Below are 19,645 nucleotides of genomic sequence, written 5' to 3'. Positions count from 1 at the left end.
AATCCGGTATAATGACACCACACCATCCGTTGTTCTTTGTGCTCAGGAGTGCTTTGGCTATCTGGGGATTTTTGGGATATCATAAGAATTGTATGATTTGTTTTTTTCTATTTCTATAAAGATTGATTTCTATAAAGATATGATTGAAATTTTGTTGCAGACTGCATTTGATATACAGATATTAGTTTTTTCTTATTATGTAAGTTTAATTGTAGAGGTCTTTCACTTCCTAAGTTAGGTTTATTGCAAGCTATTTTAATTTTGAGGCACTGTAAATAAGATTGTTTTGATGGTTTCGTAACATGTTTGTTAATGGGAATATTTGCGTGTTAGTTTTGCATACTGTCATATTGCTGAAAATATTTATCAGTTCTGAGAGTTTTCTGGTGGATGTGTGAGGGTATCACATATAAAATCATATCATATAAAATAAGGGCTTTTATTAATGTCTCTTAATTTAGTTGAAATCCCTTACAATTTCCCCTGATTTACACTAGTGGTTATAGGGTTGTCATTCACAGACTTTACAATGTTGATGTGTGTTCCTTCTATTCTGAGATTATTCAGGTATTTTATCACAAAGTGATAAAATGATTTTGTCAAAAGTCTAAAATATTTATTCTATTAGTAGGTCATAATGAGGCAGGAATGCAAGAAGCACTGCTTCAACTACTCAGTCTGGACTTCCAATCAGAAACCGCAGACAATGAATTGATGTAGTTGAAATATCCTAAATTATCAGAAAAGAGGAGGGCCCTTATAAAGAAGTATATATACAAGCCAATTTAACTGCTTAGGCCAAGAAGCAAGAGAAGAATGTAACATTACCCCAGCCCATTAGGGAACAGCTAGACAACTAGAATTGTTCCTGCAACTCTGGCCCTAGAAACCAGGAGCCTAAAGATTCTCTCACACTGCCAGGTCCACTGCTTGGTGAGCAGGCACTGCCAGATGCAGAGGGAAGAGAAGCAATACTATCTGTCTGTTTCCTTGTCACCTGACAATGCCTGCCATTTTCAGAATAAAAGGAAAAAAATGTTCGGAAGTTTCCAAAGTTTTGACTGAAGAGGGGAAAAAAAAAACCTTAAAAACAGTGTCTAGTGATGAGAGGAAGATGAAGTTATAGGACAGATTATAAAGGAAAAGTGAGATGGTTCTACTCAATTTGCTGCAAGAGTTCATCCTGGCCATGGGTCAGAAGGACTTTGTTGGCCTTTATCCATTGATAGATAGATATAGAAAGATGATTGAGATAGATAGATAGATAGATAGATAGATAGATAGATAGATAGATAGATAGTTAAGTCATTTATTGATGAAAGCTGAAACTACTATTGTCTTTCTTCTGAATGCTAAATACATAAGTACATGTATGGGGAATGAAGAAAGAAAGTAGGCAATGCTAGTTTATAGTACAGAAAACTCCTATTTTACACTTGTGCATTCACATAGTCCCTTACAGATTTATGGTGCCTTGTGTGAATATGCTAGCCAGCAATTTCATGTGTATTAAAGTATGCTTTAGTGAAATGTTATTAAATCTTTCATCACTGGATCTTGATGTGGATATGTCATCATAAACATGACATCAGAATAAAGAATATCATTTCAGCACACAGAGATGTCAAAACCCAGGTGATTCTAGCTGTGTGGGTTGATAGGTAGGTCTTTTATTCTATTGCATTGATCTACATGTGTGATTTGTAGCATAACATGCTTTTGTTACTCTTATGTCTCTACACTATAATTTAAAATCCGGTATAATGGTACCACAGCCTCTGTTGTTCTTTGTGCTCAGGAGTGCTTTGGCTATCTGGGGATTTTTGGGATATCATAAGAATTGTATGATTTGTTTTTTCTATTTCTGTAAAGATTGATTTCTATAAAGATGCTATAGAATGCATTCTATAGATTTCTATAGATGCTATAGAAAGATGCTGGCTATGCATTATAGGCAACATTGTTGCTATTGCTAATACCTCCTCTTTGAACTAACAGCATTTTTCTGGAGAGATATGGGATTTTAGTAATGGATCAAAGAGGAAATGAGACTTTGTCTTGGATATAGTTACTATGTATGGCCCAATGACAGCCTATTGTGCACCTTGTTCAAAAACCCACAGCTGTAAACAAAAGTATCTGGAAGCATGAACTTCTGGGGGCAACTGTATTTCATATTCTGTCATTACCAGTGTGTGAAAACCAACAGCGTCATTTAATGAGAGAATTCTTGCATTCATTAACTTGCTTTGTTTTCTCTTTGAATACAACATTAATCCTTAATTTTCTACTTGCTTTTGCAAGTATCTTGCCATGCTGTGATTTATACTCCATTTAGCTCTCAGAACTGCAATTTTGAATGGAACAACTATAATGTTAGTGTCAGTGTCTCCTCTGTCTTTGATTTAAGGATTTTTTAAATTCTATTGTTTTACATATTCAATAAATGCACATTCTGTTTTTATTAACTACACAGAATGATTTGGCTTTCTGCCAGGGTTCAACTATTTCCAAATTTGTTTTAAAAATTAAATGAAACATATGCTGTGTATATCAGTGTAACTCCAACAAACATACTGTCTCTTTACAAGAAGCTTTTCTTAAATGAGTTTTGAGTAATAGGATGACAATCATAGAAAAATGAGTTCACTGTGTGTATTTTTTGAGGAAGACATTTATGTGTAACTCCACGTTCCTCTTCTACAGGCCACCGCCAAACTTTCAGGTAAGCTGAATCAGAGGGGCAGATAAAGACTGGATGGAGGGGAGGATAGTGCCTTATTTTTCTGGGGTTTTCCACCCTGCACTCAGGCAGGAAAAATTATTGATTACTGAATATTCAGAGTTCATTATTTAGTAGTTAGCTTTGATTTTACTGAGCACTAAGAAGAAAACCTGAACTAGTCTGAAGGGAAAATTATTGTTATACTCTGAGTGCTTTAAACCTTGTAAAAAATCAACCAAGAGCAGTATCTTCTTATTCTCTAATCTTATCAGGCTTCTTTCTCAGTTATTTCATATGTGTTTGTTTCAGATCCTCAAGTCTAACTGGTTTTATTTAAAATACTTCTGATGATGGAGATAAGGTTTGATTTAATCTACTGCAGTCTGTACTCTTGGGAGGGTGTTTAGGGCATTGAGGAATTGCCTTTACAGGTGGATTCATGGCAATCACACGATTGGCTTTGCTATTTGACACAGGATTCCTTACAAAAGGCTGAATGCAGCTTCCTCCAGCCTCCTTTCTCTGCCTCTTACCTGACTATGCCTTCTAGGTGACAATGCTTACTGCCTTGTTAGGACACAGCAACAGTGACTTCCAAGACTGTCATCACTGTGATAGCTGATCTTGGACTTTCAAGTCTCCAGACCTGTCTGAAATTAGGCATGTCAGATGCTGTCTATAAAAACTGTATGTTAAGAAGGGCTCTGTCTCCACATAGGCAAACATTAGACACATGACCAGTCTTTCTGATAAGTTTCAGTTATATAATTAAAAATAAGTATCACTTATTTTAATTAGTGATTTAATTAATTAAATAGGTATATCCTTATTTTAATTTACAATGGCTTAATTAATTTTACTTTTATTTTTAAAAACCATGATGAAATACTTAGACAACTTTATTAAGAGAAAACTTTATTTAAAAAATTTGTGTCTTGCAAATATATAGATACAAATTTTCATAGAGAAATAGAAGACATTTAAAACTCAGTAGAGAATACTTTCACAGAAACCTGCTTGAAAACTCTGGTGAAATACATATTTTAAGTAAATATTCATTTAAAAGTTTTACTTCTATTAAGATAAAATATATTTTATTCAATATAATATCTTTATTAAATTTTTTGGAGTTTCATATAGTGTACTCTGATCACACTTACTTTCCAGTCTTCCTAGGTCCAAACTTCTCCCCTTGTGACCTCCCCCAAAGAAAAGAAAGAGTAAATATAAATAAATAAATAAAATAAGTCTAATTTGTGTTGCCCATATACTCACTGGAACATGGTCAAAATTCCAGTGACCAAACCCTTAAAGAGAACTGAGTCCTTCCCCACCCCCACCTCTGCCAGAGCCATCTACTGTGAAGAGCTCCACTTCAGGATTCCTATCACAACTTTTAAGAGTTCTCTTCAATGGCTTCTAGTCTAGACTGGACTGTTTCTTTTTGTGGGGTTGGGGAGAGAGGTTATCACAGAAGACTTCCATGTCCCTCATTCTCAACTATGAGTCAACAGTTATCAGTACCATTGCCAAAGTAGCTTTCTTGCTCTTTAGAGTCAGCAGTAGCAAGGATGATAGATTTACATATGGTTTCTGGCAGTAATATAGAACACAGACATCAACAAGGGCTATGGTCGTCAACATAGCTTCAGGTGGTAGCACAGACCATGGACATTCACATAGCCTTTGGTAATCACATGGGCCATGGACATACACATGGCCCTTGACCACAGGAGGACCCTGAACATCAACAGGTTAGCCATAGCATGAACCTCAAACTTCCACACTCCTGTGTTTGTGTATATGTAGGGTTGTATATTCATCTACATACGTGTATTTATATTTTTCAGAACTTAGGAGGCTGCATGTGCACATACGTATGTGCATGTGGAGGCCAGAAGTTATCCTCAGATAAATTGCTTAATTCATTGCCATCTTGTTTATTGAATGAGAAATGGTTCACCTTTTGAACAGAGTTCATCTTTTTGGTTTGTTTAACTAGCCAGCCTGTTCGGAGCACTGGAATGATAGGAGCATCTTCCTGTGTTCCAAGCCTTTACATGAGTTTGTTGGGGACCACAAAATTGTCCTTACACCTCCATGCCAAGTGCCTTATGGACTGATCCATATTCCTAATTGCATGATCCACTACTAAATCACTTGGTTTAGTTGGTATCTGCTGTTTCCCAACTGCAGAAATTCCAGTTTTCTTTGTAATTAGTAAACTGTCTGTTGAGAAATTGAGTTAATAACATGCTATGAGTCAATTTAAATGGTCTATCTCTAATCTACTATTTTTAGCATTGAGTCATGCATGAAAAAATTTGTCTGTGGCAACTATTTTACCCCTTCCATTTTTTTCTATTGTTTTTAATTCTAATCTAAGGAACCTTCCTCATACACTTGTATCATCATGGGTACCTGTTTTCTTATTCTATCTAATGCATAGAAAATGGTGCATTGTCCTCATTGTGAATAATGGCTCCTTCATGTGAGCTTTTTAAAATGTCACCTCAGTCTCTGGGTATTTTCCAGGCTTGCCATGCAATAGCTCCTCCCCAGAACTAATCTGTAATATTCTGGAGTCTTCCATGTGAGAATAGTATTGACAAATCAATATATAGATAGCAGTTGTGCCTTAGACTTTGATTATTATAGAACTTCTCAGTAGACAAAAATAGTATATTTCTATACTATTTATACTATAGTATATAGTAATGTATGATATACATATCTAAAATTCAGTTACATATACATGTGTGTATGTCTGTGTACATGTGTGTATGTCTGTGTACATGTGTGTATGTCTGTGTACATCTGTGTATGTCTGTGTACATCTGTGTTTGTGTGTAGTGTATGTTTGAGTGTGTGGGTAGATGATGTTGAGAAGAGAGTGAATTATGATGATCAAGGAGTAGTTGGATGAAATTAGGGTCAAATATAATCTAGATACATTGTATATTTGCATTATACCCAAAGAATAAAAGTAAAAGGTTAGATATCAATAATCTATCTATAACTCAGGATTATGGCTAATATTAATGTATTAATTATTTTTCTATTGCTGTGATAAAACACCATAATCAAGGCAACTGAAAGTGGTTATTGAAGCATTTGGTTTCAGAGTGTTATAGTTCATCATGGTCATTATGTTGTTTTGATTTTTGCTTTTATTTGTAATTTTTTTTCTGATCGTGAAAACCTACTTAGCTGTCATGATTTTTACTCACTATTTATTAACATCTTTTAATGAGCGTCAGAGTTTCTAGATAAACTTTTAGGAAAAAAAGCCTACTGAGTAATACACATTTTGTTTAAAAATTGTCATTGTATTGTGTGTGTGCACACATGTAAGGGTGCATATATGTCACACATGTGAAGTCACAGGATGAATTGTGGGAGTCAGGTTGCTTCTTCTAACATGTAGATGGTAGGTTGTCAGGTTTCGCAGCAAGTACCCTTGCCTTCTGCACCATCTTGCCACTTTTTGTATATTTCCTTTTAGCGATGGAGAAACATATCTATTTATTCTTTCATTGTTTATTCAAATTTCAAATGTCAAATATTTTAAAAATGAGAAGACACATTAATTTGTAGTTTGATCTAAAATCATTTTAATATGATTTTTATTTTTATGCTTTGTTTTGATACATCTACTATGTACTTCCTATTATAAGATTATAAAAGTTTGTCAGACACTGAAATCAAAATGTTGATTTTCTTTATTCTTTTCTATACATTGTTTTGAATGTATGACAAAGGCACAAAATTAACTACAAGTATATGCATAGATGTTTGTATAAAGACAACCATTGTTTCAGCCTCTTATTTTAAAAAATTCACCATTTTCTACTTAACAGTGAAACAGACAAGCAAGCACACCCTTATGATATATCAAATCACCATGTGCATTTGGGTCTTTCTGAGCTTGCCTGATTCTTTTGATTATTAATATATTGGCATCCCATATTTTATATACTATACTGTACATTGTGAGCTGAATATCTGTAACATCAAAGATAGGACTGATTCTCTGGGAATAGTGTGTAAAGTAGATATCATGTGCATGAGGCTCATTGATAAAGTCTCTAGTCATCATGGTCTGTAGGGGATGGATAGAAACAGGAGTAGGTTGGGGCAAACAGAAGCAGGAGAGGATACCATCAGGAAGCTATAGTTGAACTTTCAGGAAAGTCTAAAGTGCATATAACCATTAAGAGATATACCAAAAGAGAGAGAGAGTTGAGATTTTAAACCATGCACAGTGAATGATAGATTGGATGTGGACTTCTGAGCAGAGACACAGGAAGTGGATTTTTATAATTTTGTTTTTGTCATTTTATATTTTATTTTTGATTTTCTTATTGTTTTTTAGATCAGAGAGCAAAGAATTGGGTTCTATTATGGTCTTTACCTGATGAATAAGGAGGTTGAACTCTCAAATGTTTATTGGCTATTTGTTTCTTCTTTGGGGAACTGTTCATATAGATAATCGTCCATTTATTGACTGGAAGTTTTGTGGCAGAGGGTAATCCTTAGTTTTTGTCATTCTGACAATATTCTAGATACTTGACATCCATTATACACACACACACACAAACACACACACACACACACACACACTCATGTATCATGTACTCTGAGCATAGCTGGACCATAGAGAACTTTCTGCAGAGCTATGCATGCTGACTTACTAGCTGGAATGATTTTGTGCAGAAAGAGCAACTCCTTTACAGCTACAAGGATCCTGGCTGGAAATCTTAGTATATACTATATTCTGCATTGTGATTTTGCTTGTTTGTGGTGGTGTTGTTGCTGTTGTTGTTGTTGTTTGAGGCAGAGTTATTATATGTTTATATGTATATGTAATTAAAATTGGCCTAAAGTTTGTAATTCTCGTGCATAAACGTGTTTAGTATTGGGATTACATGCATATACCAGGATGTTTGTCTCAACTCATGTTTTATGTGTGTGTGTGTGTGTGTGTGTGTAATATATAATACTACATGTAGTATATATATTACTCTCTAAATACAGTTTTTGTTTCATTTATCAAATTATTTTCTAACCTATATTTCAAATGTGCCTGAGGATGCATTCAATTAAACATTTAATGGCTGTCTAAAATATTCCACCAAGAACTATGAAAATGTAAAAAATTTTATCATTAAATATAAATTATTTTCTCAAGACTGTTTCATTAATACATAATCTTGTAAATCATTCACTGTGTCTTTTCTCTGAGGGCTCAAGAGGTCATGTGCATGGTGAGTCCCTCCCTTCTCCTGTCTTGTGTCACAGTATTATCTTGGTTGGTTTTAAAAACAGGATGCACAGGAGAGATGCACAACTCGCATATCCAGGCTTAATCATAAGAGTCCCTGGTTTTCCATTCTAGTGTGGCCCACAGAGGAATGTGCAGGGTCTCCTGGCTCACAGCCTGAGTCTGAGCTCCAGAGAAAGAAATGTCCTCTTAAGTATCTACTCCACTAAGGTGTGAGTTGGAGAAAATTGTTTTCAAGGAAGCAGCTTGCTTGGAGCCAGGTAGTCTGGAATGCTGGTGCCAGATGTTTATAAGAGCTGTCCAAGAATTAGGCTCAGCTCCAAGATACTTAAATATGTGACATTTTGCAGTCCCCTTTGCTATGGGACACAAAGCGTGGTGCAATGCTCTCAGAAGTAGGAGGTGCTAGTGTATCTTGACAGCACAATGAACCACTAGAAACAGAGTTTCTGCTAATTGCACCAAATATTTCTTCTAGAGAGCATGTCTAGAATATATCTAGAGAGTATTTCTTCTATGTCTAATAACTTCACCACCCCATTCTTTTAGGTTTAAGTGGATGTGTGTTACATCTGCATGTGTTTGTGTGTGCACCTGTGCACACAAATGTGTCATCTAGAGGATGACATTGAATGCCCTTCTCTATCACTTTCTACAATATTCCCTTGAGATAGGGTCTCTCTCACACCTGGAACAGGTAGGCTACCATCCACAAAGCCCCCAGCAATCCTCTTGGCACCACCTCAACAACCTTGCAGCTATAGTTATGTGCACCAATGTACACTTATTTCCATGGCTTCTGTGATCAGAACCCTGGTCCTCATGTTTACTCTTCCCACAGAACCATCTCCAGCCCTCTCTCACCAAAACCTTTCCTTCTAGAGTTGTTTGATCACTTGGATCAACTTTGTCAATTTCCTAATTATCTTCTCATCCTTTCACCCTTTCCATCACTTTCATGTCTTTGACTTTGATGCTGAGGTGTCTATCACATTCAAGATGAAGGCCAATTCCATTTTATTCTGCTTTCTGAGCACATGCTGAGGTCTCCTGGCAGTTCATATTGAGTCCTCCAGAACTCTGACCATTTAGTTAATTTTATGGTAGCTTAGAGATACGGACTTGGTTTCAGTTTCTGGAATTATTGTAGATGTGGTAATGGATATTTTATTCATGCATTATCCCAATCTCCCCAGAAGTTTATTAAATCTGCTATAGCTCTACCTGTTTCTTGCCTTTATTTTCTTTCCATTGTTAGACATTTTAGCTTGTCTCTAATTTCAGCCAATTGCCTATACTGAGTGATGTGGTAGATTGCAGAGTTTGTGTTTCCAAACCAGTAGTAAAGCATGGGTTTATTTATTTGTTTGTTTGTTTGTTTGTGTTTTTCTAGTAACTGCTAATCTTAATAACAAAGAATCTTTGCTGAGACCTCCAGTAGGAGAGTGGACATTTGGATTATCAGCGTGTATTTTGGCTACAGTACTTTTTTGCTCATATTAGGTAAATGTTTCCTGGCGTTCCTGTGTCTCTGCAGAGAGTCTTGCCATTTTATTTGAAAGGTTGATTACATATATTTTGCTCATAAGAACTAAGTGTCCCACAGCCCTGGGATGATTAAGCTTGCAAAGCACCTGACCTCTCTCATCTGTGCCCCAGAGTAGCCTTTGGAAACACACCATGTTGGCAGCTGTATTGAATGCATTCATTTACTTTTATTGGTGGCCCTTTCTTTTTTATCTGTCTAGAACTGTGGGTTACTAAGCTCAGTTGAGTTTCATAAACAGTCACCTCTAGCTGTCAGGAATCCGCTATGGGTTGTAACTGTTTAATCACACCTTTCTTGTTTCTGCATCATAACAATGAATTTAGCAATGTCATGTTTTTAGGATGTCTTCACATCTCAGCAGGAGTTGAGGATGGAGGTGATATCATCATAGGCAATTAGTCAGCCATCTTGAACAGAAATCTCAGATAAGACTTTGAAAAGTGGAAAACTACCATTTGAAATCCCCCTGAATAATAAAACACAAAACCACAATTATTTTTTTTGACTGCACTAGTCTAAGAGTGACTTAGGAGTACAGGCTTTGACCAAAGGGAAGAGCCAGAAAAAGCAATGAACAATAAGCTACGGTACCTAGCAATAGAGCTTAGCCTGGAGAAGCACAAATGGTTTATTTCTCAAGGAACTAAAAGAATCTTAGCGTCATTCACAGAAGGGAAGCAAATGCACTTTAAAATTCATGCACTGCTTTCATTTCCCCTACTCAATAAGAAGCCTAATAATCACCAAAAGTTAAGAAAAGAACATGCAAGAGAATAAGAGATCTGAAATTATTACTTAGAAAACTGAGTAGGAAAACATGATTAGCATTTTGAGCAGCAGTAAAATATTTATATTGTATAGCATGCAGTTGAGAAAGAGAGAGGCTGGCTATATACAATATTTTAAATATAATTGTATTAAATAAAATATAAAGTCTAAACAATAGCATAGCAGGTGGCAGAAAAATTGCAGGAAACAAGAGAGTCAATGATGTAATTTAAGAAACACTGATAATCCTGACAGGTCAATCTGCAGAGTAAAGGTCCAATTTCATTAGTAGACCAGTTACAGAAAATGGGAAATATGGCAAACTATTACCATTCATTTAAAGCAGAGAAATTTATTTAATCATAAAATTCATTAAATTAATTTAAAATTGATAAATTTATTCCTCAGGCATTTACAACAGGCTAAGGAGTATATCCTATGATTTGCCTCTTCTGAATCTCATTTCTGAAATGCCTTCATATGTTTGCTCCTGAGGTCTTTCCTCTTGTCAAGAGCTCACTCAATGCCTGCAGAAACAGCCATAGCCAAGGTCTGGCATATCCTACTCATGGTGATTTGTGGATCTGTGGCTGTTGCTGCTACAGTTTGTCTGTGCCCTCTCCTCTTCATTCTCAAGATAGAACATTAGCTAACCTTCCTTGGCATCTGTTATCTATCTTAATTCTTCCCATCCTTTACAGGGACTGTGATCTTAGTGCCCACCACCACCAAATTTAATGACTTTCTGACAGCAAAGGATTAATGATAAACACTCCCAACAGGAAAGTAAGGATTCACCACATTCTTACCCCTGGTTTCTGTCTGCTTCCCTTCCTATGCCCCAGACTTAGCTAACATCATCAACCACTTTTCCTTAAATGGAAGCTGTCTCCCTGCTGTTCCAGCAAGCCTGCTTTCCTCTCAGCCATTCCCTGCCCTCTGCCTTCTGCTCTTTGATCACCATTAATCTTCAGGATCACAAACCAAACCACACCCATCATCCAGAGCCTCTCTTTTTTTCCTCACGTCTTCATGTGCATTGTAGTCTCTGCACTGCATTTGCCTATAATAATAATAATCTTGTGCTTCTAATGCACTTTATTGTTTAAATAATGGACAAGGTGACACTAATTTAATGTCTCATTTTATGGAACAACTCTTTGGCAGTTCTTTTATACAATGCAGGCTCTAATGCACTGGGAAGAAGTTGCTTAGTGGAAGTTCCTTTCCCCCGTAATTCCTCCTTAAGAATTTTTGAATGTAGAAATGCACAACTGGAAGTGAACTCAAACTCCTATAGGGAACAAAAGGAGCAATTTCTACTCTTATTTAAAGAAAGGAATAATAACAGGAGAGAATTCCAATCTTTCACAGAAGTCTTTTTATGAGCTTTTCGTATCTGGAGGGAACTCCTACTACTCGGTAGAGGCAGGGAAGGTCTCAGAAGGGTGGTAGTTTCTTTTGATAGTGGTTAGAATAGTACAATATTGTGTCTTTGGATGTAAATTCTTGACATATGAATTTCAAAAGAGATGTCAACTGATTTGAGGAAAAGGGGTGAGTTAGAGCCACTTCATTCAAAAGAAGAGAAAGACTGTCTTCAAAAATCATTTATGCTACTTTAAAAACAGTACAATGCCTTTTACAGAAAACTGTATGACATTCATGGCTGCATGGAAGTCAATTAATTAGTAACCATTAAGTGAATGAAATCTTTTAATGCCTCATTGGTTCTCTGAAGTATCAGTGCATTACCACAGTCTGGCCAGGCTCTCAACCATTATAGATAATAAAGTTGGAGTCCCATAGGCTTGTGGTTGTCAGGGCACTTAGCCCTGTGCCTGACACTCCTCAAAAACAGGAAGAAAAGCTCTGCTGGCCACAGAGAGTAGCAAGATTTGGGAGAGGAAGGAACAATTGTTGAGTCTTTATTTCTCAAAACCTCTCAGGACACTCTAGAGTCTATCAGTCACCTCAAACTCCATTGTGGGAGTGGCTTTCTTTCACCTGAAAGTTAAGAGTGGAGCTTTTATGTGAAGTGTTTTCAGTAGTGTGTATAGAGGTAGTAGAGTTGAGGTGAGAGACTACACAGAAAATTCACCTTCAGCTTTTGCAGAGGCTGCTGGGAATTCCAGGTAACATAGTCTGGTATATAAATATATATCACTCATATATATGTATGTATATATATATATATGAGTGTATGTGTATGTAAAACACATGCATATATTATATCTATATACATATGTATATATATATAACATGCATATATATTTATAAACATGTTTATCTCTTGTATATCATGCATACCTTAAAAAATTATATGAACAGAGAGAAGTCTTTAATCCCATTGGCTTAAAGATCCATCTAAAAGTACACCATGGGTGTTTAAAAAAATTCAGGGTGACTATTATTGTCTAATTATCTTTCAATAAATCACTGGTTTCAGTTTCTGTATTTACTGAACTTGGTAGAGAACATAGAAGAAGAATGAAAGAAAGAGAGTGCAGGAAGGCCGAGCAGAAAACCCTCCAGCATCCGAAGTGCATGGCTGTGAATGAAGAGCCATGTTCCTGTTCATTTGTGCCACCCAATGCTATAGGTATGAGTAGAAGAGACTCAGTAGCAAGGACAAAAAGAGACTGTGAACACTGAAGACCACTCAACATTTATAGATGTAGAAATTCCAGGCAAATTTAAAACCACTCCCTGGCAGCTGAGTTTGGTAGTCCTAGGCAAGGAACTGTATTCTATTTTCTCAAAAACATAAAACAATCACCTAAAGCAAGATCTAAATTAATGCTTTATGTATGCCATGCTGTATATAATGCACAAGTAAAGTTGTCAGATAAATATATTGCATGGGATTTATGATTGTATAATTTATATATCCATACTTTTATAGAAGCTGCACATATACATTATAGAAAACTATAAACATGAAAAGCATTAAAGAACAAAATAGTACATATCCAATACTCATGTTACACACTTGTTCATCTCTCTCTCCTTCCTCTTCAGCTCCATTTCCCCAATTCCTTAGATAAAATCCTCTGTGTGTGTGTGTGTGTGTGTGTGTGTGTGTGTGTGTGTGTTGGTTAGTGTATTGTCTGTGTGTGTCTTTCTGTCTCTGTGTTTATGTGTCTGTGTGTGTATGTCTGTATTTTGACTGTCTGTGTCTCTCTGTCTTTCTGTCTCTTTCTCTCTGTATCTGTCTCCCTGTCTCTGTATCTGTCTCTCTCTGTCTCTATCTTTGTCTCTTTGTATCTGTCTCTGTCTATCTCTCTCTCTCTCTGGCACACACACACACACACACACACACACACACACACACACACACATGCACACACACACATGTGCACACACACATATGGACATACACACACACACACACACATGCACACGCCATGTACACACACAGAGACAGATTTTTGTATACTGCCGTTCCAGTCTCCTTAATTTTATTAAATACCATGTTTTTTGATTTCCATGAAGGCAAGGAGGTAGGTTTGGAGCAGAGACTGGATGAAGGTGAGGAATAAAGGTGAGGTGCACTAACCTTATATATTCTGTAGCAGATTCTTTTGCACTTATGTGTGTATTTACAAGCATATTGATTAGGAACAAAAAGTATTCTAAAATCACATAAATTTCAGAAAGAGCCAAATATTACTTAATTCTCAGGCAACATACCTTTTAGAATTCTGTAATATTTGTATTTCTGAAAAACAGGGGTTAGGGAATCATTGAGTTGTTACACAATATGTGGACCAGAGGCTGAGTTCTCAGAACCATAAATGGCAGGTAGGGGTATCCCATTTGTAATCCCAACCTCAGTAGGTAGAATCAGAGGATCCAAGAGCAGCCTTCACTAAATATTCTGATTCACGAATGGCATACATGTATGAGCACATATACACACACTCACACTAGCACACTCACCCATATATACATTCACACATTCACCCCCACTCACCCACAAATTCACACACTCACAATAGTCATATACACACATTCATACACACTGACACATACATTCATATTCACACAAACATTTACACACACTCACACACTGATATATACATTCATACAAACTCACACAGTCACACACATTCATACTCACACACATTCATACACACATTCACTCATACACTCACGTACAAACTGAGACATACAAATTCACACACATTCACACCCACACTCATACATGCTCACATGCATTCAAGAACATACACATAGACAAACATGCATGCACACACACGAATATATATTTCTTTTAAGTTTGACAAATGACTTTTCCAAGTTGGCTTCCAGAACTGAGTTATATTTACATTTATGTTGGTTTGCCATTTATTGTTTGTGCAACCGGTAGTGAAACCCATAATTGCCTCCAGAATGCTAGGCATGCACTCTATCACTGAGCTATTTCCCAGACCATTCGTGGTTTAGGGGAGACTGAAAGGAAAAAAAATTTAAAAGTACTATTAGACAGAGTGGTGATGGTTGCATCTGGGGCTCAAGTAGGCAGGTAACTTAAGGGACTACCTTAGAAAGCAACTCTAAGAAAAGTGGGGCAAATAGCAGGGAGCAGTGTAGTTTCTGCAGTAGTTGCATAAGAAAGATGAAATATGAAGAAGTTCATGTGTAATCTTAACTGTCTCTAAGGGAGTGAAAATATTCTAAAAGAGACACTCGTGTCCCTCCGTTGACCACCAGACTATAGAAACAATGATGTATAAGTAATTAGAATTCCTTCAGGAAGCTCATGGTGATGAGGAGGAAAAGAACCAGGGCCTGTGGCAGCCAGAGAGATTTCAGAGCATTGAAAACTTTTTAGTATGGACTGGGACTGAGGAGCCACAATGAAGGTTCTGAGATAAAACAACCACACCTTGACCAGGACTAGCTACCAGTTCATACTTCTTGCTTTCTATTTAAACCTAAACATCATGTGTGAATCCCTAAGATGGAGTTGGGATGTCATGAGACCTTTTTATGTATTCCTCCCTCCAAAGTGGCCACATTGAATATATGTTTTTGCTCTTCATTACTTCTTGTCAATTTAATTGGGTTCTTAAAAATGGGTAAACAAACTTAGCTTGTTAGGCCTGCTAGTTCCCAGGTTCTGAGAGAAAGGATGATGTTGTGGGAAATATTAAAAATGGACAGCATGTTCCTGGGCTATGCCCTGCCACTCTCAGCCCTGGAGGTCTGGCCAGCCTTGCGTTGATGGGCAATGGCCCACTTGTTTTATCTTGTGGAGACTCTGACTCAAAGACTCTACTCAGAGCTCTATGATCTATAACCCCAACTTGCTAGGTTACCCTATGTCAGCCCCATGTTTCAAAGTCCCCACAACCTTTGTGGTGCACATCAGGCAAACTCATGCTTTGCAGCCATACCTTTCCCTCTTGAACCCAGATAGGCCACCGCGTGAAGGAAAACGCAACACAAACTTAGTTCATAAACAATGGTAACTCAATTGCTGGGCACAACAACTAAAATCCTAACTTGTAAGCCTTATTAAATCTAAATCCTCTCATGGTGAATCCTGGTGGATCTGCCAGTGAAACCAGGAAACACTTATAGCTTCATTTTGTCCTCACACTATCCCCATCCAAAAGGCTGCTCTCCTGCTTCCTTTCTTCCTCTGTCCAACCTGGAAGCCCGCCTACCGCCTACTTGCCCAGTAACTGGCTCCTTTATGCATCAGGAGATTGGTTCACAAGAAGTTACCTGAGTATGTGACTCCTCATTGACAACACCTCCCCTGAGAGCAGAATTAGCATCAAAATACAACCCCAGGGCTATCCACTACAGGATGAGGGTGGGAAGGCTTCTATATAGGAGTTTCTTTCTGCTTTTGGTTGAGAATTATTATTATCATTCACCCTGTGTCATTCCCAAGATGCAAGTGAATGAGGGTCTGTCAAATTCCTGTACAGCATCGAAGAAAACCTTGGGGATGTATGCAAGAATCCATGAAGCTTGTCGATCTGAGATTTGACACTGTCAGAGGGTGATAAGCTGGAGTTGGTTCAGACATGTCTGTGCTGTCTATCTGAATTCATTATCTCTTGCATTATCTTAGTGAAGTTGCTTTTTTTTATTAACTCTGAAAATATTTATGGGGCTTATGGTGTATGCCTGCTATTCTTTTAGCAGATAGGAATATGATTTACACGTCTCTGGAAGGTCCAAGAACTCTATCCTTAAAGTGTTTTGAATGGTAAATTCTATTTTAGTTCTACATCCAATGTAATTTTACGTACTTAACTACGTATGATATAATAAAATGTCATAAATACAAAGGTGACCAGAATTACATGGATGAATTAGTGTTTGTGCTTAAGATCTGTGGTTTCCTATTCAAGAGCTCAGAAGAAAATGATGGCAATTTAATGGCCTTGATTCCTGGACATACCACTGTGTCTCGATGACAGTTTTACATCTTCCATACAGCAGGACTCTCTTTTTCTCTCAGCCTGGACTACTGAAGTCGGAGCTTAGAAATAGGGGGTTAGCAAGTTATCATGCATTCTCTCAGTATAACAAGAACCATGCATTGTTGCTGAGGTACATTTTTGTCTGCCAGATCATCCCCATACGGGATTTCTCTTTGGTTTCTGTTAACTTCTCTCTTCTTCCCATGTTTCTCGGAAATCTCAGTACATATCTAAATTCCAGTTGTAGACAGGGTGAGCTCCTTTGCCTTGCGTTTTCAGGAACGTATCCAGATATGGTAGAAGCTATATTTAAATTGTACAAAAGTCTCAGAGTTTTTTCACAATATCCTTTTCTTCTCTTACCCATCTCGGTTTTCAAAACCACCTTTGCCAAATATTCTCTTTATGACATACCTGGAAAAGTAGAATCCCCCTGTCCCTAGCCTTAACTCATTATTCTTCCTCATATATGAATTTAAACACTGTAAAACTCAACAAATCCAGGCTTTAGTCTTGGTTTCTGAATTCTTTTCTTACTGTCACATGCTTATGATCCACTTGTGATTGTGTCAGAAACAGCCTGAAAGACATACCTAACACTCAGCTATAAGACTCTAAGTCTTCATCTAAGAAAATGGTCCAACAATTGCTTTAGACAGAAACCTGGGAATGTCTCCCAAGGCAGAGTTGTCTCTCATACCTCTATGCAATCTGCCTTGAAACCTGGTGAGGGCCACCACCAGGTACCATCCATCCCTAGTGAGCCCATCTATCTGCATTATTACTGCCTCCCAGCCTCTTCTGCTGCACTCTAAGAGCTGCATGATTCTCATGCTATCTCCCCTTTTTGGCTCCAAACACCTCCTAGTGTATGCTCATGTGACAGCTGGAATCATCTATCAATTAAATTGTTTTCCGTGATTACAATATTTTGGTACAGTTTGGAAAAAAATAAATGCAACATGTTAGAAAATGGAAGGATTTAACACTGCCTTTTATTCTAGCCAGACTTTATATCACTTTTCTTCTAACTCCTCTTTCTATGCAAGACTTTTATTCTGGGTTCACGTCCTGTTTCCCCTCCATGTGCATTCAGTACCATGATGCTCCTTAGCGTCAGGTGATGCTTTGACTATGTGCTGGGATGGATATTTTTATTTTATTTTTTGTTTAAATATACATATTCAAAATGATATCTTTTGTCTACCAGTCTAATACATTGTTTCTTTTATACATATTGATTCATAGCACTGCATCCTTTGATTTGAGGTGTTTATTTGAGTTGCTTGTTGCTTCGTGACTCTCTGAATTTGTGCTTCAACCCAATCCACACCATAAGGTGTTCACTGACCTTGGAAACAACTATTTTTCCTTGCCACTGACACTGCAAATTCAGCACATACTCGTATTCAATGAATGATTGTTCATATATCAGCTAGTTCAGTTGTTTTTGCCAATGACTCACAGAGGAAATATTGTCTGGTATTATGCATGATCTGAATTTGTATGTTATTAACAAGTGGTAACGGTCATGATTACAGGAGCAGCTCAGTATTATTTTAAAAATTCTAAGTGTCAGAAACTGCTGTGTCATGGTTTTTATTGCTGTGACAAACAGCATGACAAAAGGCAAGTTGAGGAGGAGTGGATTTATTCAGCTTTCACTTCCACATTGCTGTTCATCACCAAAGGAAGGCAGGACAGTAACACAAACCAGGCAGTAACTAGGAGGCAGGATGCAGATGGCATGGAGGGTGCAGCTTACTGACTTGCTCCCCATGGCTTTCTTCCTCTGCTTTCTTATAGAACTCAGGTCACAAACCCAGGCATGGCACCAGCCACCATGATCTGTCTCTCCCTTTGATCATTAATTGAAAAAAAAAACTTTATAGCTGAATTTCATGGAGAATTTTTTTTAGGTCCTTCCTCTTTGATGACTCTAACTTGTATTAAATTGACACACAGCTTACATATTATATACAGTTTACTTATATTAAACACTCAGTTTGCTTATATTAACTTTTTCATGATGAAAATAAAAGGTGTATATATTACCACGAGGCAAATAAAGTACTTTGAATATATTTCATTGATCTTAAATGATAGATTTCACTGAGTACTACTGTTGAAGAGAGCAAGACAAAGAGAACATATCTCTGCCTTTAAGGTTTTAGTGCATAGAGAGGAACATGGACCATGAGCAACAAGTGAGGGTCACTACATAGGCTACCAAGTGCAATATTGTCAATACTACAACTGCACTAATATTATGCAATACAATATTGTGCGATATCAGTGTAATATTGAGTTCAAACTCAGGCTTGTAATACCTTCTACTTGATGTTAGAGACGAAGAGTCATCACTTCTCAGCCTTTTGGCTAAGATCAAGTGTGGAGGAGAAGACTCATTGTTTGAATATGAAACTTAGTTGCTAAGATAAACTGGCTTTCCCCCCATGGCTGTAATTCTTTTGACCAATTCCTAATGCTTTTTATACCATCACTGGTGTCATCTGCCTTACTTTCAAAACCTGGTTTCTCATTATTTCAGGGCTTAGCAAACTGCACACTCTTTAACCCCACCTCTGTGCTGACCACCTCTGTGGGCACTGCTTGTCTCATTTTTCTCCCATTTATAGACATGTTACACGCATCTAAAATGCTTTGGGAATCTCTTTTTCAAGCTCACTATGCCCCTTAAAATGACTTGGATATTCAACTTTCCTTAGTTTGCCCAAGCAATTGCCCAGAGCTATCCAATCTAAATTTGTATGTTTTATAAAAATGTTATCATTCCATTTTGTCATGTTTTTGTAAATCCATAATCTGTATGTACTTATCAAAACACAATATACTAAGGTCTGTCCTATAAG

The sequence above is a fragment of the Mus caroli genome, unplaced genomic scaffold (genome assembly GCF_978045245.1).
Source record: "Mus caroli unplaced genomic scaffold, Mus_caroli_1 scaffold_7, whole genome shotgun sequence".
Taxonomy (NCBI): domain Eukaryota; kingdom Metazoa; phylum Chordata; class Mammalia; order Rodentia; family Muridae; genus Mus; species Mus caroli.
This window is presented reverse-complemented; position numbering follows the sequence as displayed.